Source organism: Oncorhynchus keta, chromosome 10 (assembly GCF_023373465.1).
Source record: "Oncorhynchus keta strain PuntledgeMale-10-30-2019 chromosome 10, Oket_V2, whole genome shotgun sequence".
Classification (NCBI taxonomy): Eukaryota; Metazoa; Chordata; class Actinopteri; order Salmoniformes; family Salmonidae; genus Oncorhynchus; species Oncorhynchus keta.
In genome coordinates, this window is record NC_068430.1 from 68,973,680 (window position 1) to 68,999,067 (window position 25,388).

Consider the following 25,388-nt stretch of genomic DNA (forward strand, 5'->3'; position numbering starts at 1 on the left):
GCTGACATCTACTGGAAGGCGTAGGAAGTGGAAACTCATCCATATCTCGCTGTAATTTCAATGAGACCTTGGTTGAAAATATGTCACCTCCAGAAAAAAAACAGGAAGTGGAATTTCTCAGGTTTTTGCCTGCTATATGAGTTCTGTTATACTCACAGACATAATTCAAACAGTTTTAGAAACTTCAGAGTGCTTTCTATCCAATACTACTAATAATATGCTAATATTAGCAACTATGACTGAGGAGCAGGCCGTTTGATATGGGCACCTTTCATCCAAGCTACTCAATACTGGCCCTGCAGCCATAAAAAGTTAAACTCACTCTCTGTTTCTGTCAGATCGGCCCTCTCTGCTCCCATTCATCTAGGTACAAAGTAGTTGTGATTATCCTGGACTTTCATGTTTCATCTCCTCCCCCTATGTAGGCCTGAGGATAAGCCTAGTTTAGAGCTGTGTGAGGTGAATGGTAATTTTAAAACCAAGAGATAGAGACAGGCGCTTCATCATTAGATAACCGCTGACAGGGGACTCAATAAAAAATTTGAAATCAAATTTTCCTCTCTCTTCCTAAAATTATCCCAACGCAGATCAGCCCCCATACTGTTCAGTCCCCAGTACCCATTCTGTTTGTACCCATAGTCAAGCCCTCTCCATGTCTTATATGATGTACATACAGTGCCTTGCAAAAGTATTCCGCCCTTGGCGTTGTTCCTATTTTGTTGCATTACAACCTGTAATATTTATTTGGATTTCATGTAATGGACATACACAAAATAGTACAAATTGGTGAAGTGAAATTTAAAAAATGACTTGTTTCAAAAACATTTGCAAAAAATGTAAAACAGGAAAGTGTTGCGTGCAACACATATGTATTCACCCCCTTTGCGATTGTTGGGGTTCTTTCCTTGTTCCTTGTCAATCATTGGCTCATAGGTGAAATTATCATTCAGACAATATCTTTAATAAAATCAATCAAAAACCTTTATTAACTTCTTGGTGACAGGGGGCAGTATTTTCACGTCCGGATGAAATTCATGCCCAAAATTAACTGCTTGCTACTCATCCCCAGAAGATAAGATATGCATATTATTAGTAGATTTGGATAGAAAACACTCTGAAGTTTCTAACTGTTTGTTTGAATCATGCCTGTGAGTATAACAGAACTTATGTATAAGGCGAAACACAGAGGAAAAACCATTCAGATTTTTTTTTCCAATGAGGTTTCATTGGGAATCCAGGTTTCTAAGGGACCTTTTTGCAGCTCCTACCACTTCCACTGGATGTCACCAGTCTTTAGAAATTGGTTGTGGTTATTCATTTGGGTAATGAAGAAGTCGCCTCTTCAAAACAAAGGTAATTTGAAGTGTACTGTTAGATAGAGGCGCGTGACCAGAAAGGTAGAGTCAGTTTGTTTTCTTCCTGTATTGAACACAAATCACCCCGTCTTCAATTTTATCAATTGCTTACTTTAACAAATACCTAAAGTTGTATTACAAAAGTAGTTTGAAATGAAGTTGACAACAGGAACATAGCACGCATGCTTACGAGTAAGTTCTGCAAAATAGAATAGTGTCCGAGTTGTTTTATTATGCCTGCAATCATATATCTTAGTGATGTCACTGCCTACATCATTAACTTCTACTCATGAGACCAAACCCATGCCTACACCGCTATATAAACGAGAGTTGCAGTGTTATCTAAAGGCTCAGCAGTAAATGTCCACTTCCAATGTTGATTTATAGTGGATTGTCTGACTAGTCTCTTATCTCTTACACTCCCCTGCAGAGTTCTGTCTCAAAGTCACACATTTCTCAGACCGTCTCTTCATAATTTCCCAGATCGTTTCTTTATTAGAGGCAGAGACTAGAAAACACTGTGGAACAATATTAATTAATCTCTCTAGGGTATGTGGGACGCTAGCGTCCCATCTGGCCAACATCCGGTGAGATTGCAGAGCGACAAATTCAAATACAGAAATACTCATTTCTAAATAAAATCAGAAAACAAAACGTATTTTACATAGGTTTAAAGATGAACTTCTTGTGAATCCAACCACTGTGTCAGATTTTTTAAAATGCTTTATGGCGAAAGCATACCTGTCATGACGTTGGCCTGGGGGATAGGTTTATGACAGTCATAAATACCTCTTCCCCCCTTTCTCCTCTCTCTAACCTACTGAGGTTACATTTAAAAAAAACCTTGGTTAACATAGAGATTCTGGGAACATCAGTAGGTGGGGGGAAATTAACTATATTCTGGTAATCCGAAAAATTGAACATATGCGGTGGTACTTAATGAATACGTTGTCAGTTCTGTCATCATCTGAGACATTCTCATCAATGATAAGATGACATAAACTCTACAGTGGAAAGTCTACACATCAAAGTTATCGGATTCACATGGAATTGTTGTTCAATTTCAATGTTTGAATATGAAATTATTTGTGAGGGGATGAAATGTGATTTTAGCTTCTAAAATGTGAGATGTGGGTTTTCATTAGTTAGGGCTGCTCACTCAGTGGCCCGCCTCTGTGAAGGGACAAGGGCTATAAAACTTTTCAAACACACCCTCCTCTCCCTTCCTATATAAAGCCTTGAGGGAGGATGACGGTCCTATGTCAGAATGGTTCAGATAATAATTACAGAACGAAGCCAATATCAGCATGAGCTTTGGTTGCGAATGGTATGAACCTTGAACTCTTATTCACGACAGAAGTGATACCTCCTAGCCGTTGAGTTAGCGACGGCAGCTGCAAACGCAGGTTTGGAAGGAACAGACAGCGTATCCCCTCTACCACACAATGACGCTACTACAACTTATCCAAGTGACCACTAGAGACATTCTTCAAAGGACAGAGGACTCGGTTTGGCAACATGGTTTTCCATCTACCACCAACCTACTGAAGCTCAGCTCAAAGTAAATATTTATTTCATTTTCCTTTTCCAAATGGGCGGTAATTTAGAATGCATACTGTATTTACGATAGCCCAGCTTCTTCCCTTTGTTCCTCAGTCTTCCCGCACCTTCACTCAAACCCAGCCCCTTTTCTTTTGTGTTACAAGCTGTCATATCTGTTCCGCCCGCTAGGGAAGTTTTCCTTTATGACGTAATTTGTAATCAAGTTATGATTAATTGTGTGTATGTGAATTCTGTGTGATTAGTTAGCTATTTAGTAAATAAATAATTAAACCCTATATTGTATTGCTGATTCAAATTGTTAGCCAGGGTTCTTGCAGACAACCAAGAATTTACAACTTTGAGATTATGAGACTGAAGTAAGATGAAGATTAATGTTGACTGCTATTGATGTAAAATATTACTAGGTCTTTAACCTCTCTAGGGTAGGGGGCAGCATTCGGAATTTTGGATGAAAAGCATGCCCAAAATAAATGGCCTGCTACCTGGGTCCAGGAGATATGATATGCATATAACTGGTGGATTTGGATAGAAAACACTAAGGTTTCTAAAACAGTTAAAATAGTGCCTGTGAGTATAACAGAACTGATTTGGCAGGCGAAAACCTGAGAAAAATCCATTCAAGAAGTATTTTTTGTTGTTGTTGGTTTTGTAGTTTTCTATTCAATGCCATTACAGTATTACAGTATCAATTTGCAGTTCCTATGCCTTCCACTACATGTCAACAGCAGAGCGGCAGATTCAAATAAAATGCTATAAAATTCAAACTTTCATTAAATCACACATGTAAGAAACTCAATTAAAGCTACACTCGTTGTGAATCCAGCCAACATGTCAGATCTTCACCAGTAGTAAACAAAAGAGCTAGCGTAGCAGGCGCTAGACAAAACGCTGAAAAAATATATAAAATATGCATTACCTTTGACGAGCTTCTTTTGTTGGCACTCTAATATATCCCATAAACATCACAATTGGTCCTTTTGTACGATTAATTCTGTCCATATATATCGAAAATGTCAATTTATAAAGCCCGTTTGATCCATAAAACAACTGCTTAGAAAAACGCAACGTCACTACAAAATATTTCAAAAGTTGCCTATAAACTTTGCCAAAATATTTCAAAATACTTTTGTAATACAATGTTAGGTATTTTTAAACGTTAATAATCAATCAAATTGTAGACGGGGCAATCTGAATTCAATACATGAATGAAAAGAAACCAGCTCATCACGTCTTGTGCAACTCACAAAAGGGTCCCCCGTTCCGAGTTGGCCTACTTCCTGCTAAGACAAAGAAATAACCTTAGCCATATTCCAAACACTGGCGACATCGTGTGGAAGATTTAGGAACTGAAAGTATATTTCTATTACATTTCCAATGGCAAAGACAATATAGGGAAGAGAGATGGAAAAAAATTATAATAATTCTGAATAGTTAGTCCTCGGGTTTTGCCTGCTACATAAGTTTTGTTATACTCACAGAAATTATTCAAACAGGTTTAGAGACTTCAGAGTGTTTTCTATCCAAATCTATGAATATGCATATCTTATATTCTTGGCATGAGTAGCAGAAAGTTGAAATTGGGCACGCTATTTATCCAAAAGTGAAAATTCTGCCCCCTAGCTTCAATAGGTTTTAACCAGCAGATACACAACCCCGGGAACCTCAAGCCAATCACTCCATAATCTAGCATGTACGACACATCACAGTCCTTCACGACTCCGCACAACTTTGGCCCAAGTGCATTGCGCAGAATCACACTGGCCCGAGAAGGGCTACTGGGCTGAAAACTCACGGATTAAAGAATAGGCGCTCTATGGATATGGTATGACCCCATTATACATTTGTTATTAGATATACATGTGTTTATTAGTTATACATTTGATAGAATATGTTAAAACAATGTCAAATAATGTTTTTTTTTCAGACTCCAAAGAAACAGGCCTGGCAGAATCTGTAAAGCCATGTGAATTAAGTCTATAACCCCCGGTATACACGAGTCCTCAGAACAGCCTGCATCAAAAAAGCAGAGGTAATTTAAATATATATATATATATTGTTAATATATAGTATTATATCTGAAATATATTTGACATTTTTATCTAATATACATTTTATTTTTCATACCCTATTTTGTATGTATATTTTTCTTTCAGACTCCTCCCCGGTGTATACCAGCACAGAAGGCCGAACACATTGAGAGCGCGTGTTCGAGGAGAAATTCAGCGCCCAGGACATACACAGTAAAACACTGAAACAGGATGTTTTCAACGCTTTAAATGACAATTCTGAGCTAGACGATTTGCTAATGAAAGAAGTGGTCAGCCAACTTGATACAGGCAATTCTGCAGTAGGTAGAAAAAATATTCAGTTCGGTGAGTCCATGAATCAACGTAAATCCACCGAATCTGTTACGATCAGGAGTGGCCAATCAGTTATTGTTATAGTTATACAGTTATTTCCTCGGAGCGCGGCTTGGAGCGCACGCTTCAAATCTATTGTGTGATGTGAATGGCCAATGATCACGGCCCTACGGATCATCACAGGCCAATTAGGCCATCGATATATTGTTAACCTTTCTAGCGCAGGCTTTCCGCTAGCGGAACCCCTCGACAACATTCCGCTGAAAAGGCAGTGCGCAAAATTAAAAAATACACTGCTCAAAAAAATAAAGGGAACACTTAAACAACACAATGTAACTCCAAGTCAATCACACTTCTGGGAAATCAAACTGCCAGTGGTGAATTTGCCAATCTGTAAGCACAACCCCCACCTGTGGACATCGGGCCCTCATACCACCCTCATGGAGTCTGTTTCTGACCGTTTGAGCAGACACATGCACATTTGTGGCTTGCTGGAGGTCATTTTGCAGGGCTCTGGCAGTGCTCCTCCTTGCACAAAGGTGGAGGTAGCGGTCCTGCTGCTGGGTTGTTGCCCTCCTACGGCCTCCTCCACGTCTCCTGATGTACTGGCCTGTCTCCTGGTAGCGCCTCCATGCTCTGGACACTACGCTGACAGACACAGCAAACCTTCTTGCCACAGCTCGCATTGATGTACCATCCTGGATGAGCTGCACTACCTGAGCCACTTGTGTGGGTTATAGACTCCGTCTCATGTTACCACTTGAAAGAGTGAAACCACCGCCAGCATTCAAAAGTTTTCAAAACGTCATTGTTTGCTGAACTGAGCGATATCAAACTAATGGGGATGATAGATTGAATAACCGATCACTGTTTGTATTATTCTTCTCATGATTATGATAAATAGGTACAAGCATATATGACTCAAGGATGATTCCTATTGACTTCTTAATGAACTGGATTGTTGAATTCCCATATTATTTTAATAATGAATGATGGTTATGATTTTTCTTTGGGATTATGAATTTGATTGGATACCTGTTATTCTGTTTCCTTTGTCATGCAGCACAAACTACTCAGTAATTATACCACTTTCTGGTTATCCTCTCTGTGATATGTGGGACAGTAGCATCCCACCTCGCCAACAGCCAGTGAAATTGCAGGGCACCAAATTCAAAACAACAGATATCCTATAATTAAAATTCCTCAAACATACAAGTATTTTACACCATTTTAAAGATAAACTTGTTAGTGTTCGATTTCAAAAAGTCTTTACGACGAAAGAACACCAAACAGTTATGTTAGGTCAGCACCTAGTCACAGAAAACACAGCCATTTTTCCCGCCAAAGATGGAGTCACAAAAAGCAGAAATAGAGATTAAATGAATCACTAACCTTTGATGATCTTCTTCAGATTACACTCATAGGACTTCATGTTACACAATACATGTATGTTTTGTTCGATAAAGTTCATATTTATATCCAAAAATCTCAGTTTACATTGGCGCGTTATGTTCAGTAGTTCCAAAACATCCGGTGATTTTGCTGAGAGCCACATCAACGTCCAGCAATAATCATAATAAACATTGATCAAAGATACAAGTGTTTTGCATGGAATTTTAGATCCACGTCTCCTAAACGCAAACACTGTGTCATATTTCAAAAAAACTTTATGGAAAAAGCACACCATGCAATAATCTGAGTATGGCGCTCAGACACAAAAACAAGCCATGCAGATACCCGCATTGTTGTGGAGTCAACAGAAGTCAGAAATAGCATTATAAATATTCACTTACCTTTGATGATCTTCACCAGAATGCACTGCCAGGTATCCCAGTTCCACAATAAATGTTTGTTTTGTTCGATAAAGTCCATAATTTATGTCCAAATACCTCCTTTTTGTTTGCACGTTTAGTACACAAATCCAAACTCAGGAGGCGCAGGCAGGTCCAGGAGGAAGTTCAGACAAAAAGTAATATTACAGTTCGTAGAAACATGTCAAATGAAGTATAGAATCAATCTTTTGGATGTTTTTATCATAAATCTTCAATAATGTTTAAACCGGAGAATTTGTCTGTAGAAATGCAATGCAAATGCCAATGTTCACCCGGCATGTGTTTAGGATGGGTATTGACAATAATCATGGCCGGTCGCTCCACCATTTCTCAATAGGTAATTTATCACAAGCCCACACAATTGTTTTCCAATCAAGCATTCTAGCTCTAGGGTATTCATGTCTTTTCTTAATGATCCATAACCTTTTGCGTGTAGGGGGCAGTATTTTAGTTTTTGGCTAAATAAATGTACCCATTTGAAACTGCCTATTTCTCAGTCCCAGAAACATATTAGGATAGAAAACACTCTAGTTTCCAAAACTGTAAAAATATTGTCTGTGAGTATAACAGAACTGATATTGCAGGCGAAAACCTGAGGAAAATCCAATCAGGAAGTGCCTCTTATTTTGAAACCTCTCTGTTCCTATGCATGCCAATCCTCCATTTAAAGGGATATCAACCAGATTCCTTTTTTTCTATGGTTTCCCTAAGGTGTCAAGTCTTTAGACATAGTTTCAGGCTTTTATTTTGAAAAATGAGCGTGAAAGATCACATTGTGTAAGTGCATAGTTGGGGGCTCTCAGAGTGAGTTTTGCGCTACAGAGTAAAGCGGCCATTGTTTCTCCCGGTGTTTTTGAAAAACCTACATACCCTAACGTGACGCAGAGTTTTTTCAGGCGCATGTGCATTTCTTGTTTATCTTTTTATATTGACAAGGTTATTGTCCGGTTGAAATATTATAGATCAGTTAGGCTAAAAATCAACCTAAGGATTGAATATAAACATCGTTTGACATTTTTCTATGAACTTTACGGATCCAATTTGGATTTTTTTTTGTCTTATTGTTTTGACTGAGTTTGAGCCTGTGGATTACTGAAGAAAACGCAGCTAACAAAACAGAGTTTTTTTGGATATAAAGAGACTTAATCGAACAAAAGGAATATTTATTGAGTAAATGAATGTCTTCTGATTGCCACCATATGAAGATCATCAAAGGTAAGGGATGAATTGTATCTCTATTTCTGAGTTTTGTAACGCTTCTGCTTGGCTGGTTACTGTTTGTAATAATTTTTCAACGGGGCTATGTTCTGGGCTAGGTATGTTCTGGGCTAGGTATGCTTTTGCCGAAAAGCATTTTATAAATATGACACTGGGGTTGGTTTAACAAGAAGTTAATCTTTAAATCTATATGGTTGTCATAAGGTGTATGCACCAATTTGTAAGTCGCTCTGGATAAGAGCGTCTGCTAAATGACTTAAATGTAATGTAAATGTATATAAAATATGTTTTGTTTTCTAAATTTTTATAATGAGAATTTCTGTAATTGAATTTGGCGCTCTGCAACCTCACTGGATGTTGGCCAGATGGGACGCTAGTCCCACATACCCTAGAGAGGATAATGAACGCAATGACAAAGTCGGATGACAAATCAGCAGAACTCATTGAAGTCGCTGACCAAATGAATGATGAGAGAACTCAGGTGATGAAGATGGAAATATTGATTTCTAAGCAAGAGGAGGAAATCTCATCACTGAATCTCTCGCTCCGTACTCAAGACCTCTATCTGCAAACCATGAAAGATAAGTTTGAGACCGAAAGGAGCAAGTGTGACACTCACGTGTCCAAAATCAGTACTCTAAGCACTCAAGTGGACTCTGCAATGCAGCAGAATACCACCCTTCAGTACCATCTGGAGGAGGTCCAGAATGGTCACGCTCTACAGTGTGACTACCAATCCAAGCAACCGGACCCCTGTACTCACAGGAGTAAAGACGATAGGTTTCAGACCTTGCCTCCCTCATGTATCTCTCATCCTTTAACTGTGTCGCTATAACCGGGGTACAAATCCCGTTCACGCCATTGCCGTTTGTGGCCGGGGGGTTCTGTATGGCGGCTAGAATTAGGCCAGTGCTGTCCGGTGGGAGGGGAAAGGTAATTGGCACTCAGTCCTCAATGCTCAGGTGGAAGTTGGACAGCTTAGTTATCATCATTTTGTTTAAAAGTAATAAACATGTGTATATTTATGTTTCAGTATTCGCTATTCATCCATTCAAAACTTTATGTTAATGTTTAGAAGATTGTTTAGAGCACTGCTATAGTGAAATAATCCAGGCTGGAATCCATAGCGCATTACCTATTGCTGTGCTTCCCTCTTCCATCTTCTAAAGGAGACCTAGCCTCAGTAGCCTGATCTGGAGACCCTGCAACCTCACCTGCCTCAGCTAACTTTTCCTGAATAACCTGACCAAAACAATTACATTTCAATTAGCAGGTTATGAAAAACTAGCACAGAGAATACAATATGTTTGTAATTGATATTCATATAGACATTAATTCATATTTTCACTTGCCTGAAGACGGCTATTGGTTAGCTGGAACACAGATATCAAATCAAATCTAATTTATTTATATAGCCCTTCGTACATCAGCTGATATCTCAAAGTGCTGTACAGAAACCCAGCCTAAAACCCCAAACAGCAAGCATTGCAGGTGTAGAAGCACGGTGGCTAGGAAAAACTCCCTAGAAAGGCCAAATCCTAGGAAGAAACCTAGAGAGGAACCAGGCTATGTGGGGTGGCCAGTCCTCTTCTGGCTGTGCCGGGTGGAGATTATAACAGAACATGGCCAAGATGTTCAAATGTTCATAAATGACCAGCATGGTCGAATAACTTTAATTTCTCATCGTTTTTCCCTGTCCAGTAACTTGCATAAAGTGTCATAAAAGTGTGATTTATGAAATGTAAACTTTCATGTCTCTCATTTTCCCGCCTGTGTCCAGTAACTTGCATAAAGTGTCATAAAAGTATGATTTGTGAAATGTAAACTTTCATGCTTCTTAGTTTCCCCCTGTGTCCAGTAACTTGCTTAATGTGTCAAATGTAAGGTTTTGTACTTATATTCTTAGTCAACCTCGTGTTCTATTTCGTTTTATTCTTGAATGTAGCCCTGTCTTTCATTTTTGTTCCTTAATGTAGCCCTGTCTTTCATTTTTGTTCATTGATTTCATTTGTGTTAGCTACTCACCTGGTTTCATCAGCTCCTTATTTAGTTCAGTTCATTCTGTTTGTGCCTTTGTCAGGTATTGTTCGTTTTGACTCTACTAAGCCTTTTTCTATCTCGTTTGTGAGAACCAGTTATAGCCATCAGTACTAGTTTTGATTCACCTGCCTGTTTGCCTACCTGTGTATGACCATTGTCTGACTGTGACCACGATTCCTGCCTTCTGCGAAGGTGAAATAAACACCAGAGAGAATACAGTAGACGGCACGGGTCAAAATGATTGATTGATGACCGTACGTCTTGATGACGTGTACATGTCTGAATATGGGCCTCCGGCCCGTCCCCCCTGTTCATGTGTTCATGTGTTAGAGGGTGTGTGTTATTTTATATCTCTATGGTATGCTTTGAAGTAGTCCTGTTGCTTGATGTCTAAGGGGGCTGGTTGAACTGGGGAGGGTGGGGGTTGAGTGTTTGAACTTTTGGGACTGTGTATGTCTCCCACCCCCCCAGCTTTATCTCCCTTATGGTTGTTATCTATGAAGCAGGAATGTCCAGGGTTATGTATCTGGGGCCGAGGCTTTATAAATGTCCAGAACAAGCCATTTTTAAGACCTGAATATTAAACATCTAAAATATGTCTACAAGGGGAATTCTCTGAGTGCTCTGTAGCTCATGTCATGAATCCAACGCCAAAAGCCTGGAGGACATTTTGCTTGAGGCTCCAGAATGTTTTAAAGGATTTTTGTGTACAAGCGGGGGACATATTTCGTACATATTCAACCCGGAGGAATCTACGGTTAAGATATTCACAGACAGCGTGTCCCAACCCTTTTATCGTGCAGAGCCTTTTTCTCCAGCGCTAAGGATACGAGAATGGCTTAAAATAAGGCTAGCTTTGTGTCAAATGGAACGCGCCCTGAGTGCTTCAAGGCTGCCAGGATATGCGTTGGAAGAACAAGTCTGTGGACAAAATGATCTGAGGGCTCTAAGAGTCACTTCAATGGGGTATACCCCGGACTACCCCTATGTCATGATGATGCGTGCATGTTTAAATATGTGCCCCCGCCCAGGCCCCCCTGTGCGTGTGGTCATGTGTTAGAGGGTGTTTGTTATTTTATATCTATATGTCATGCCTTGAAGTATTCAAGGTGTTTGATGAGTAGGGGGGGTCTGGTTGTGTGTGGGGGGTGTTTGAGTGTTTGAACTTTTGGGACCATGTATGTCCCCCCCACCCCCCAGCTTTATCTCCCTTATGTTTGTTATCTGATGAAGCAGGACTGTCTGGGGCTATAGCGCTGGGGCATCAGCATTATAAATGTCCAGAACAAGGCTTGCGAACCCAGAACTGTAAACCCTATGTTTTAAACATGGATTTTGCGATCAGTGGCAAAGCTGTGATGACTGTAGCATCGGAGGCAGGACCGCGTCTGAAACATCGAGAAAGGGCAAAGGATACAGCCGCAATATACGATGCACCAAAAAAGCTGTTTCTAAATGTGTATAGAACCCAGATACCTCCCGCAACTGCGCTGAAAGATGAAGTGCTGATGTCTAACGGACAGCAGTGGGGGTATCTGTTTGATTACTTGGCCTGTAGCGTGAAACTCTATACGTTAGCCGAAGGAGAAGAATATACCGACCAGAAATTAGGAGTGACTTATGACGTTGAAGACTGGACGGTTTTATCGACAGGTTTTGTGTCCCGAACTGAGCCGTATCACCAAGGGTTACAGCTTGTTCACAGGCTACGAGACCCGTTGGGAAGGTACCCCGGACACCTCAGGAAGAGTATTTCACCGGGTGAAAATACAGAGAAAGAATGGACTTCCCTGCGGCTGCGTTGAGTTCTACGTCAGCACAGCGGAAATCCGAAACCAAAACATCCGGGATGGCGGTTCGGACGGGGATTTCCGGCTTCGAATGCTTATCCCCTTTAAAAGCTGGCCTTTAATGGAATTGAAAATGTTGGAGATGTTGAACGCTCTGTTTGTACAGAGCCAAAAGCGCCAGAGCATTGTTCGGCTAAAGAAGTGCATAATATATACGAATCCAGAGGATTACGACTCAAACCAGCCCCAAGAAGGTACAACGTCAGGAGAGGCAGCCCCCAAAGAAACCGAGGTAAGTGGCGTTGTTAACCCCGCCCAGATACCCCGAGGGCTGGTTCAACAATAAAAGGATGGTTCTTAAAACCTACAGTTCTTAACCTACGCATTGACCATGGATATTCCTAACGCATACCCGAACTCCGAAACGGCCTAGGCTCCCAACACTAAGGATTGTATGCCTCGCAGCCCTCCATTCTACTCCCCCCTGGCAAGACCCTCAACACCCCCTACATGTACACAACCTGAGGACGTGTTTGATGGGGTGGTCAGTACTATTTTTGTGGACACAATCAAGGCCTCAGTAGCCACGCTTTTAGACGTGGTGATTGGAGAATATATACGAGAAAAATGCATCGGTTGTGAGATTAATCACCCCAGCCAGCGCAGGCATCCATGCCTATACGACCCCCCAAGATACTACTTCTTCAACAATTTTGAGGCGCTGGTGAAAAGACTTTGGTCCTGCCGGTTTATACCATCGCTGGTCAGAGCCCTGGAGGCTATGGGCCTTGTGCCGTCTATCCCCAGAGTTTACGGGGTAACCGAGGCATTCCTACACGAGCTGAAGGAGGCGATTCACATACACGAGAAACTCAAAGAAACCGGTATGTCACATACTACGTGGATCAAGTGGGTAATGGGTTACCCGGCTATTATGGATCGCCCACCATGTATGGTTCGGGGATCGGAGAGATATTTCGTAACCTCTTTAGGATGGTTTTACCGTTTATGAAGAGAGGCTTCAGCATAGCCAAACCGCATTTAAAATCAGCAGCAAAAAATATAGTAAGTGAGGTTGTCGCCAATGTGATAACCAGAAGGGCGTCACCAGATGTCGAGAGTCAAGAAGGCTCAGGGTTGATGATGTTGTCTCGAAGACCGAAAAAGAGACCTCCGGGTATAAGGCTTGCGCCTAAAAAGCGGAGGTTAACGGTTAGTCAAAGACGGGGTAAAGTGAGGAGGTCTGGACCAAAAACGGTAAAAAGAATACTCGGAAGTATTTTCTAAAAGAACAAGCACCATGGCTCTTTTACACCGCATGTCCTCTGAAGCTATAAAAACAGAGCTCGATCTTTTCACGACCCCCTTAACCCAACATTCAGTAGAGAGGTCCAGTTATGTGGAGATAGCCCCACTCTCTGCCATTACAGACAACGGCCCCATAGAGTTTTTCATACCAGGCCACGGTGACAACTATCTGGACCTCAACAACACCTTGGTGCATTTGCGTCTAAAAGTGACCAAAAGAGATGGTACTGATATTGCAAACGATGCCAAAGTGAGTCTCATTAATTACCCAGTGGCCACCATCTTCTCCCAAGTGGATGTGACTTTGGGGGAATGTCTAATAAGTCAAAGCAGTGCCACATACCCCTACCGTGCCATCATGGAATGCTTACTCAACTACTCTGAAGACACTCTCAAGACCCAATTCAGCGCAGGGCTTTTTAGCAAGGATACTGCAAGAGGCTCTATGGAATCGACAGACCCATCCACAGGTGCAAATAAAGGACTGGCCGCACGGGCTCGCTACTGTGCAGAATCTCGAGAGTTTCATCTGCTAGGCCCTATACACTGACATTTTTTTTCAAGAACGTTTACTCTTAAATGCTGTTGATTTAAGACTAAAATTAACCAGGGCCAAGGATGAGTTTTGGCTAATGTCTGCAACGGATGGGGACTTTAGCTTAAAAGTGTTGGGGGCCACGCTTTTTATTAAAAAAGTATCGGTATCTCCGGCAGTTCGTCTGGGTCACTCACAGGCTTTGCTGAAAGGAAATGCCCTTTACCCTCTCCAAAGAATTACCATGAAAACCTTTAGCATACCTGTGGGCAGCAGAATCTGCAGTCAAGAAAACCTATTTCGAGGCCCTTTACCGAGATACGTGGTTATAGGTTTGGTTGATCACGCCTCCAATACGGGCAGCTTAAATAAAAACCCATTTAATTTTCAACACTTCAATGCAGAGTATGTCGCTCTGTGTCAGGACGGACGTCTGGTCCCTGCTAAGGCTTTCCAACCGCAATTTAATAACAACATATCTGTGCGAGAATTTTACAATCTATTCCTGGCTACCAGGAGGCATCTAAAAGATCTCTCTTTACCTATTGACAGAAATGATTTTGCAGAGGGTTACACAATGTATGCTTTTAATTTATCCCCTGATGATGACACCTCAGGAAATCTTTCTGTGGTGTCCCAAGGTAACCTCAGGCTGGAAATGCGTTTCCGTACACCTTTAGCCTGTACCGTTAGCATGATTGTTTATGCCTGCTCTGATTCAATCTTGGAGGTGAATAGCCGAAGACAGGTTTTAGTAGATTATTATTAAGGATCGTTGAGCAAAGACATGAATACCCAAGAGTTGGAAGGGCTCATGAGCCGACTGATTGGAAAACAATTTTGCGGAGTGTTGGCTTGTGATGAATTACCTATGGAGAAATGGAAGGTGCGGCCAGCAATGTTTATTGTCAATACCCATCCTAAAAACATGTCGGGTGAACATTGGCTAGCTGTGACATTAGAAGAGGAAGGAGGAAGAAAAATCTCAACTTTTTTTGATTCCTATGGCTTTCCCCCCGGTTTTTCACATTTCCCCAAATCTATTAAAGAATTTCTGACCGAAAACGGCTCAAAGATATATTACAACATCAAACAGGTGCAAGATACCCTTTCAACAATATGCGGTCAACACTGTGTATTCTACCTATGCCAAAGAGCCCGGGGAGTTTCTTTTGAAGATGTTATGTCTCTTTATAAGGATGATTTAAGAAGTAATGATAAAGTTGTAGCTTGTTTTGTTAGAAAATATCAAAAGTGTTCAAATGTGTATCCTTTAAGAATGTGTAATCAAGGCGTATGCTCACGCCAAATGTTTCAAGAATGCCACAAATGTTAAATTGCTTATTTTTTCAAATAAAATGTATTGAATTTAATCATAGTCATTCAAAAGTCATTCAAAAGGCTAACCACCCAGAGAGATCGGGATTAGGGAAAGGTCCAGAGGCGTTCAGGGGGGTAAATGGGTTATCGTCATTCATTTCATAAGGATGCAAGGGTTTTGGGACATCTTTAGGGGTGCTGTATCTCGTTGAAGGTTTGTGTTTTAAAGAGTGAATCTGTTGCCGAATCTTATAGTTGGGTACACCCGAGAGGGGTATGTTGAGGATGGCCAGGGCCTTAAGAAACTGAAGCCACCCTGGAGGTCTTCGGTCATCAGCAACCTTGTGGGCAGATGTGGTACTTTTAAGCAAGTCAAGTATATGTGAACCCTTGACAAACGCACCCTGAAGGATAAACTCTCCTTTGTCGTTCCAAGTAGCTGCCCCATTTGAGTCTTTTAGCTTGTTCATAATGTAGCTAACATTTTTCCTGTTACGTGCCGGAACATGGGTTAACAAGTCATGCATAACTTTATCTTCAACAGGCATTTGATCTTCAGACAGTAAGCTCGCAGGTACAGGCATTACAGGGGCGTGGCTCTCGCTAGGCTCGTCATCTTTTAAAGGGTCCTGTAGGGAAATAGTTAAATGGCCTGTCTCTCTCTCCCCTTGTTTCACCAAGGACAAATACTTTTGCAAGAGGTTTGTGTATTTTTGGACCTTATCATAAGGGTTCAATCCTTTTTGATTCAAAATATCCTTCATGGCCGTATCCAAATCATTTTCCGCTGTTTGTCTGATATTTTCGGGACCCTGCACGTGTTTTTTAAGTCTATCCAACTCTTGTTGTGGCACCAGATACATTTTATTGGCCATCACCCTATGTGTTCAACCACCACGTCGGGCTGCAATAAGGCTGGTGATGAAGGGCACGGCTATACTTAGTAAAGGTAGAATAAAACCGCCAGACTGTTGTATGCTATGTCGTTTCTTTTGAAGACTGACCCTTTTACTGGCAAAGAGCTTGATCACGGTCTTTAGTCTCTTTAATTTTTTCAATTGTGTCAGGGTGAGTGGAATGCGTCCTTTGAGAAGATTCAAAGCAATCTCACATAGGGATAATATGAGATCTGAAGAACAGTGGCCCAAGATGGCCTTCCGTTCATTAGATGTAGCCCCAACTGGGCTTCTCAAGAAGGGCAAGTTTCTTTTTAAACGCAGAGACATAGCGGCTACTTTTTAGGAATGTACGCAGCCGGCCACTCCCACGGGAACAGACCGGTTCGTAGCCTCAGGTGTTCTGGAGTATTTGCTTTTAAATCCACGATTAAATAAGAAAATGGCGCTTGGGTAGCATCCTCGTAGCTCTCCATAAAGTAGGATTTCCTTCCCGGGTACATCTGCTGAGCTAGAGTGTTAATATGTAGTTTGTCTCTAGGATTTTTGAACAAAACCATGTAATTGGCGTTCAAACTGATGGTGCAGCTATTTTTACCTTGGTGAAACACATTCTGCACCAAGTAAAGCACGGACAGGTTTCTATGATGAGTATATTGGGTAAACGCTCGGGCAATTTCGGGATGTTCGCTACCTGCAAATAGCTTATCGTCCAAAACCAACAGATTGTTTTTATGAGGTAAAAGTTCATCATCAGACAGGGAATCAGGTATTCCTTCAACAAACTTGATTTTTATTGTCTTCAACAATTCATCATACAGAGGTTGATAACAAGAATAACACCACACAACATTATCAGGCTTTTGAGATAACACATGTTCAGAATTCTCTAAAATACTTTACAAAACAAGTTTTACCACTATTCGAAGAACCGGCGATTACGGCCGAAAATGGTAGTTGCAACCGGGGGTCAAAACCTTCTACAGCAGTCATTATATCTTAAGCTTTAAGACCCCTGTAGCTTGTAGCATAAGTCAGTAGCCAAAGGGGTAATGTGGTCCAGTCAGGCAAAAGCAGTCTCTTGTCATAGACAACCCTGAATCTTTTAGTAAGTGGGGCCTTTCTCAGATGGAAGCCCTTTATTATACCCAACAATCTTTTTGTAGGAGCTCCTAAATCTCAGTCACTATTCCTGTCATTTAGGAACCCCCCCCCCCTCGAACAAGCGTGTGATTGATTCCTAGTTTTTTTTTTTACACGAGGGGTATTTTTTCATAGTTTTTGAGTCACGCCTGACACACTTGCGGCCTGTAGCATAAGTCAGTAGCCATAGGGCAATGTGGTCCCGTCAGACAAAAGCACTCTCTTGTCATAGACAACCCTGAATCTTTTAATGAGTGGGGCATTCCTCAGATGGAAGCCCTTTTTATCCCTAACAATCTTTTTGTAGGAGCTCAAAATCTCCAAGTCACTATTCCTGTCATTTAGGAACCCCTCGACCAAGCGTGTGATTGATTCCAAGTTTACACGCTGGGCATTTTCATAGTTTTGAGTCACTCCTTTGGCTTTCAATACGACGTGATTCTTTAGCGTTCTAAAAGCATAGCTTTTGGGACCACAGGATGACCATTCTGTGATATGGTCACCCTCTGCGAGTTCACTCGTTAAGCCACCCAGATAGTTGCTGAGTGGGGGGCTCAAATCCCCTGGTTTGCTTACATAGACCACAGAGTCTGTGTCATGGTCTGAAAAAACATTATTTGTCCTTGTTTTAACATAGGCTATCAACAGAGCTATAACTAATAAAAAGGCGTATAACTAATAACAAAACTGTATAATGGTCTCATACCGTGTCCCTGGAGCGCCGGCTCGTGAAGCAGCAAGTTCCCGGCCCAACAGTAGTTTTCTGGTGGGCTTGATTTAGAGCAATGTACTTGGGCCACCGCTGCTCTTTACCTGTTGCGGTCTGGATTATTTCGGGAGGGGGTCGATGCTCCCTGGATTCGCGGTGAGTTTGAAAAATCGCTCGTACAGAACGGTAGAATTGCATCAAAGTCCGGCGTGTCAGATGTCCATAACGCATCCTTTATCATTCCTGGCTGTATGTCGGCTGTAAATACATAAAATAGTTTTTTTTTACACCCTATTTTTTAATTTTTTATTTATAAATATTCTTGGGTATGTGTTTAATTATAAAGACTTACAACGAAAAAAGGCCGATGGTGATTGCCTGCCTGACTTTTGCTCCTGTGAACCCCCCTCATGTTGTTCCAGATCCGGTAAATCACGTAAAAGCTGCGTAAATGTCGGGGATCCTAGACACCATTAGACAATATTAACAGTTATACGCTATATCTACACTTTTTTTAACCTATATTGGCCTTTTGACCTGAAATACCCAAATAACTAGGGGTTAATATTACAATAATATTCAAACAAATCTTAAAATATGTTTTTCACACTCACCTCCAGAAATATCCATTATGCGAGATTCACTTATTCAGAATATTATTATTATTTTTTTTAATCTGTCCGTGCAGCTCAATATTCGGGCATGTATGTTTGCGCTAAAGCAATGCTAACAGCGTTAAAAATAGTTCTGTCCCTAACTATCTAAAAGTACGGAATGAGTTTTTGAGAGATGTATGCTACACCCCACCCCTGTATGTCTGTTTTAGAGCCCCCAAAAGGCTTTGAATTCAAAGTACCGTTCTGTCTGCATTGGGTTTGCTATAATCCCTATATCTTGACAGGCCATATGACGGATAATGTAAACCTTGGTTTCAAACGATTCTCTACAGATAGAGCTCTGGGACCCCGGGTTGAACCCCCACCTTAGGGTTTATGTAACACACACACACACAACCACACACACACACACGCCTGTTGCTATGTCACAAGCCCACTCACACACACACACACACACACCCCTGATTCTATTTTACTTCGTGACAGAGCTGGAAGACGTTGTTAAATAGGATTTTCCCATAGTTAAAGGATGAGATACCGTTTTTTAAATTCCTTTTATTGAATTCCAAAATATTTCGTACACCCTTTAAGACATGTTTGAATTAAGTAACACATTTGAATAATATTTAAACATGCATCACACGTGTTTTATGTAAAAAAAACCTTGGAGGCCGGTCTTTGTACATTATTACAAACTTTAATAAAACGTAATGTTCATAACATACCCATGTAGGAATAGACTATAAAATAATACATGTTTTTTCAGATCTTACAGTTGTCTGCGCCAGACCCTAGCGTGAGAGAAAAGAGCGCTTCCCCTTAGTTAAATGGGGGCTATACACCTACATTTTAACACACGTTATAATTCAACATTTTTTACTATTTCTTCCAGATATAGGGGTGCTGTTAGCCCTGAACATTATCCGTTTCCAATTCCCCATCGCAAAGTATTTTCCGCGCTCCGTCGAAGCTCTGTCCACTTTCCATCCAGGGAAAGATCCGCCTCCGACCGTGTTGTTCCGGGGTATGTCTCAACGATAACCTCGGCCATCGCTGTAATTGTTCACGATTTTCGAAAAGACTGTCCAGCTTATTCATCAGGGTTCGGAAAATGTGGTGATCGCGCCATTTAAAACTGAACATTATTAGAAAAAAATGTACATCCTTGCATGCTTTGGAGGATACATATGAACTGACCGTTTTCGTACCATTTGCCCTATCAAATTGTTCACATGCTAAAATTGTCACTCTGGAGTCCGGGGTATAAGCGGAAATGACTCTTAGAGCCCTCAGATCATTTCGTCCACAGACTTGTTCTTCCAACGCATATCCTGGCAGCCTTGAAGCACTCAGGGCGCGTTCCATTTGACTCAAAGCTAGCCTTATTTTAAGCCATTCTCGCATCCTTAGCGCTGGAGAAAAAGGCTCGGGTTCTGCACGATAAAAGGGTTGGGACACGCTGTCTGTGAATATCTTAACCGTAGATTCCTCCGGGTTGAATATGTACGAAATATGTCCCTCGCTTGTACACAAAAATCCTTTAAAACATTCTGCAGCCTCAAGCAAAATATCCTCCAGGCTTTTGGCGTTGGATTCATGACATGAGCAACAGAGCACTCCGAGAATTCCCCTTATAGACATATTTTAGAAGTTTAATATTCAGGTCTTAAAAATGGCTTGTTCTGGACATTTATAAAGCCTAGGCCCCAGATACATAACCCTGGACATTCCTGCTTCATAGATAACAACCATAAGGGAGATAAAGCTGGGGGGGTGGGAGACATACACAGTCCCAAAAGTTCAAACACTCAACCCCCACCCTCCCCAGTTCAACCAGCCCCCTTAGACATCAAGCAACAGGACTACTTCAAAGCATACCATAGAGATATAAAATAACACACACCCTCTAACACATGAACACATGAACAGGGGGGACGGGCCGGAGGCCCATATTCAGACATGTACACGTCATCATGACGTACGATCATCAATCAATCATTTTGACCCGTGCCGTCTACTGTATTCTCTCTAACACCTGCCGCGCTCTGAGCGTGAATCTACACCTTTTTCTCCTGAGTATTCATTGCAATAAAAGTACTTGTGAAATGTAAACTTTGATGTTTTTCCCCGTGTCCAGTAACTTATGACACATGCAGTATCTTGTGCTCGCTCTTGGTTGTTAAATGCATACAGTTCCAAGAAAGTTAAGGTTAGGTACATTGGGAGATTGAAACGTTCCTGTCTCATAGCTTTTCACCTCCACACTATCAGTAACATCGATAAATGATAATACATTTAGGTGGTGCTTATATTTGTCCTGTTACAAGTGTCATGGAAATGTGTTTCATGCATATCCCAACTCCCCCCGAGACACCCGCAGGGAATGGAGCTACAGCCAGGGTCACTATCACCCAGCGCCCCTTGAGCAATTCGAGTTAAGTGCCTTGATCAAGGGTCCAGCAACAGATTTTTCACCTTGTCGGCTCCAGATTCAGATAAGCGACCTTGCCCAATGTTGTAAACCTTGAGACTACCTGCAGTAGCTATACAGTGCCTACAGTGCTTACTCTCGGTTCTTATCTAACATCTTAATTTCACACAGTGGGAATATTTATTTTCAAAAAGCCAGACAGCCTAGATGGTATAGTGAATTTGTTTATGCATCAGACACATTTCCCTGTTCGTGTTGTTTTGTTTCACGTGTGGACAGTTTCGCATTTCCTCTTCCTTTCTCTGTTGCCTGTTTGTCATTTCCCAAGGTCACTCCAAGTGTCGAGATAAATAAGAAAAAACACATCTCCTCTCACTGACCCAGTCTGTAAATGTGCATGTTTTTCCCTCCATTATTCATTCACGCTTGAGTTTCCACCGTCCTACATGTCTCACCAACGATCCACTGTGATCTTCCCGCAAACACCTGCAAATATCTTTCCGTACCCTTAATGTGGCAATTTTCCAAAAGTCATTTTCAATTATGCTTCAATGGATTCTGTTATTCGAGGAGAGATTATTCTACAGCTAATGTACCTTAGGGGTGAGAAGTGCATGTGTGTCTGAATGCCTATGCGTTGTGTATATGTTCCAAAAGATAAACACAGTGACAGCTTGTACAATGCTGGTCCCCTTCCTGAGATATGGTATGCTGAGGGCAGCAGAGATTATTAAAAACAATATTTGCTGCCTTTGCTCTCGACACCTTCCTCTACTGATGCATTCTCTTCAATCATTTCCCCCCCTCTTCATTTTCTCCTCCCTTTCTCTCTCTTTCTCTTTTTCTGGTTTCAGATGTTGTGTTCAGAACCCTCTAAGACTGGATGCATGGGCCTTGTCTACTTTCAGAATAATGTTTGAGCATATCAATCAGGAAAGATCATGTTTAGAGCCTGAAGGCTTGATCTTGCCTCAGGGTCTTCAGCTAAGAACTTTCCTGTTTTCTCTCATCTCTCTCTCACATTTACATGCAATGTCAGGTAAAGTTTTTCCTTTTTGTTACCCGACGATGTCAAATTTCTGGGCCCCGGTGGAATTATTTATTACAAGGTTTTTAGAGTTTTTCTCCATGGCTAACCTGTTTGGTGACTTTGTTATTCAATCACACAGCTACTATCTCTTTGTTGTGGTAAGCGACCAGCCAAGTCAGGACCTCGATTGTCAGTTGTGCTCGTGAATGCCCCAGGATTTATTTATTTTGTTTTGTGTGGCATGACAGACTGAGGTGATTTGGTTTGTGAGTTTGGTCCCACTCTCGTATTTGAAGCACTGGGCTTTTTCCTCTCTCCCCAGAGCCTGGTCTCCACACAGTGCCTGTGTAGACCAACCACTTAATTGTTCTGGTTTACAAGCAGCCATCTGGCAAAGCCTCACAACAATGCCTAATGTGATTTCAGTTTTTTTTTTGCTGTTCATTTGATGTTCATGAAGGAACATGCACATTGTTTATCCTCTCTCTCTCACACCTCTCTGAAATTGATTTAGTAATGAAAAATCTCACCACTTTATGTCAGCACAGATGGAGCCTGGCCAAAATGCTGGGGGGAGGTTGAATTCTAAGAAGAAACAGCCGGATTCTGGAATTTCCCTGGACTGCTTACTGTAAGAACCGACACTAGAGTAGAGAAGCAAGTACGAAGAGTGAACATTTAATTTTGCACTGGAACAGCGTTAGAACCTGGGAACACAACGACATACAACAATTAATGCAGAAGCGGGGAACAGAGCTGGGGAATAGACAGAAATAGGGAAGGTAATAACACAGGTGATTGACTTCAGGTGTGACCAATGAATCGCTGATGCGCGTGTCGAGGGTAGCAGGTGTGCGTAATGATGGTGGCAGGAGTGCGTAATGCTGGGCAGCCTGGCGCCCTCGAGTGCCATGGAGGGAGAGCGGTAGCATGCGTAACATCTACAAATACAGGGTAGGGAAATAAGGGATTACAAAAAAACGGTAACTGTAATGCGTTACGTTACCAGAAATAACATTGTAATCAGATTGCAGATACTTTTGAAAAACTAGATGATTACTTCAATGTTTACAGAAAAAAATCTTTGACACTTCTTTGTTTTCTTAATGACATTCAAATCAGCATCAAAAAGCTAGTTACATTTTACACCATTGTGATGACACACCAAATGTGTTTGAACAGGAATAGGCATTTGTAGGCTACAGTCCAAACTATGTCTGTCTTCCAAGGGTGCTACTGCTGTCGGCATCCAAAGATTATCCAACTTGAATAAACGCTTGGATGTAAGGTTGACAGCAGTGGTGGAGTCTACTGCGATAGTTATCACTTATTATTGATATCTACATAGTGCATTGATGTGGATTACACTGCTGCTCTCACATTTAGATATTTGCGCTTTACGAATAGTGGTTGTTGTGGATGGCTGTTCATATGTCTATATGTGTATTGTTTTTGAAACGAGTGGACAGACAGTGAAAAATGTGCCCTTGCAACAGCTGCATAGTGCGGATCCCAGCCTATGGAAAAAAAGTGTGGCTTTTATTGCTCAATCTAATTCATGCTGATAAAAAAAAAATCCATAGGCCTAATGGACACATGCTCAAACTCACACACTTTTTACAGACTTAAAGGGACAATATGTAGTTGCTGCATCCATTTTTAGATGTATAAATTATATATATATATATCCATTGATTGTGGAATAATATAATTTAAACATGCTTCATGAGCTTAGTTCAACTGTCAAAATCCATGAGAACCAAAAATATAAGCTTGTAAATGTTAAGAAACACTGTATAGTTAAAACATCTAATAAAATCTTATTTGTCACATGTGCCGAATACAACAGGTATAGATAGAACTTACAGTGAAATGCTTACTTACAAGCCCTTAATCCACAATGAAAAAAAAGTAAGAGATAAGACTAACAAATAATTAAAGAGCAGCAGTAAATAACAATAGCGAGGCTATATACAGGGGGTAATGGTACAGAGTCAATTGTCAATGTGCGGGGGCACCGGTGTCGAGGTAATATGTACATGTAGGTAGAGTTATTAAAGTGAATATATATAATAACAGAGAGTAGCAGCAGCTTTCCAGTGGGGTGGGTGGCGGGGGGGCAATGTAAATAGTCTGGGTAGCCAGTTGTTTAACTGTTCAGGAGTCTTATGGCTTGGGGGAAGAAGCTATTTAGGAGTCTCTTGTACCTAGACTGGTCGCTCAGGTACCGCTTGCAGTGCGGAAGCAAAGAGAACAGTCTATGACTGTTCAGCAGGGACTGTGAAGCAACATAAACATTGGAACAAACACATACACACACACACACACACACACGATAACATACGCAATATACATACACATGGATTTAGTGCTGTAGATATGTGGTAGTGGTGAATAGGGGCCTGAGGGCATACAGTGTGTTGTGAATCTATTGTAATGTTTTAAAATTGTATAAACTGATATAATTGTGCTGGAACCCAGGAAGAGTGGGGATCCATAGGTCCATAGTGTGGATCCATAATAATTACAAATACAAATAACTAGGGAGGCTGGAGTCTTTGACAATTTTTAGTGCCTTCCTCTGACACCGCCTGGTATAGAGGTCCTGCATGGCAGGAAGCTTGGCCTCTATGATGTCCTTGGCGGTACACACTACCCTCTGTAGTGCCTTGCGGTCGGAGGCCGAGCAGTTGCCATACCAGGCAGTGATCCAACCTGTCAGGATGCTCTCGATGGTGCAGATGTAAAACATTTTGAGGATCTGAGGCCCCATGCCAAATATTTTCAGTCTCCTTAGGGGGAATAGGTTTTGTCGTGCCCTCATCAGGACTGTCTTGGTGTGCTTGGACAATACTTGTTGGTGATGTGGACGCCAAGTAACTTGAATCTCTCAACCTGATCCACTACAGCCCCTTTGATGAGTAGTGCATCTCCTTTGTCTTGATCACGTTGAGGGAGAAGTTGTTGCCCTTACACCACGCGGTCAGGTCTATGACCTCCTCCCTATAGGCTGCCTCATCGTTGTTGGTGAGCAGGGACTATGAAACACGTTGGTATTACATACTTAGACAGAGAGAGGTTGAAAATGTCAGTGAAGACACGTGTCAGTTGGTCAGTGCATGCTCGGAGTACACGTTCTGGTAATCTGTCTGTCCCTGCAGCCTTGTGAATGTTGACTTGTTTGAAGGTCTTACTCACATCGACTGTGGAGAGCGTGATCACACAGTCCCTCTGTAGTCTG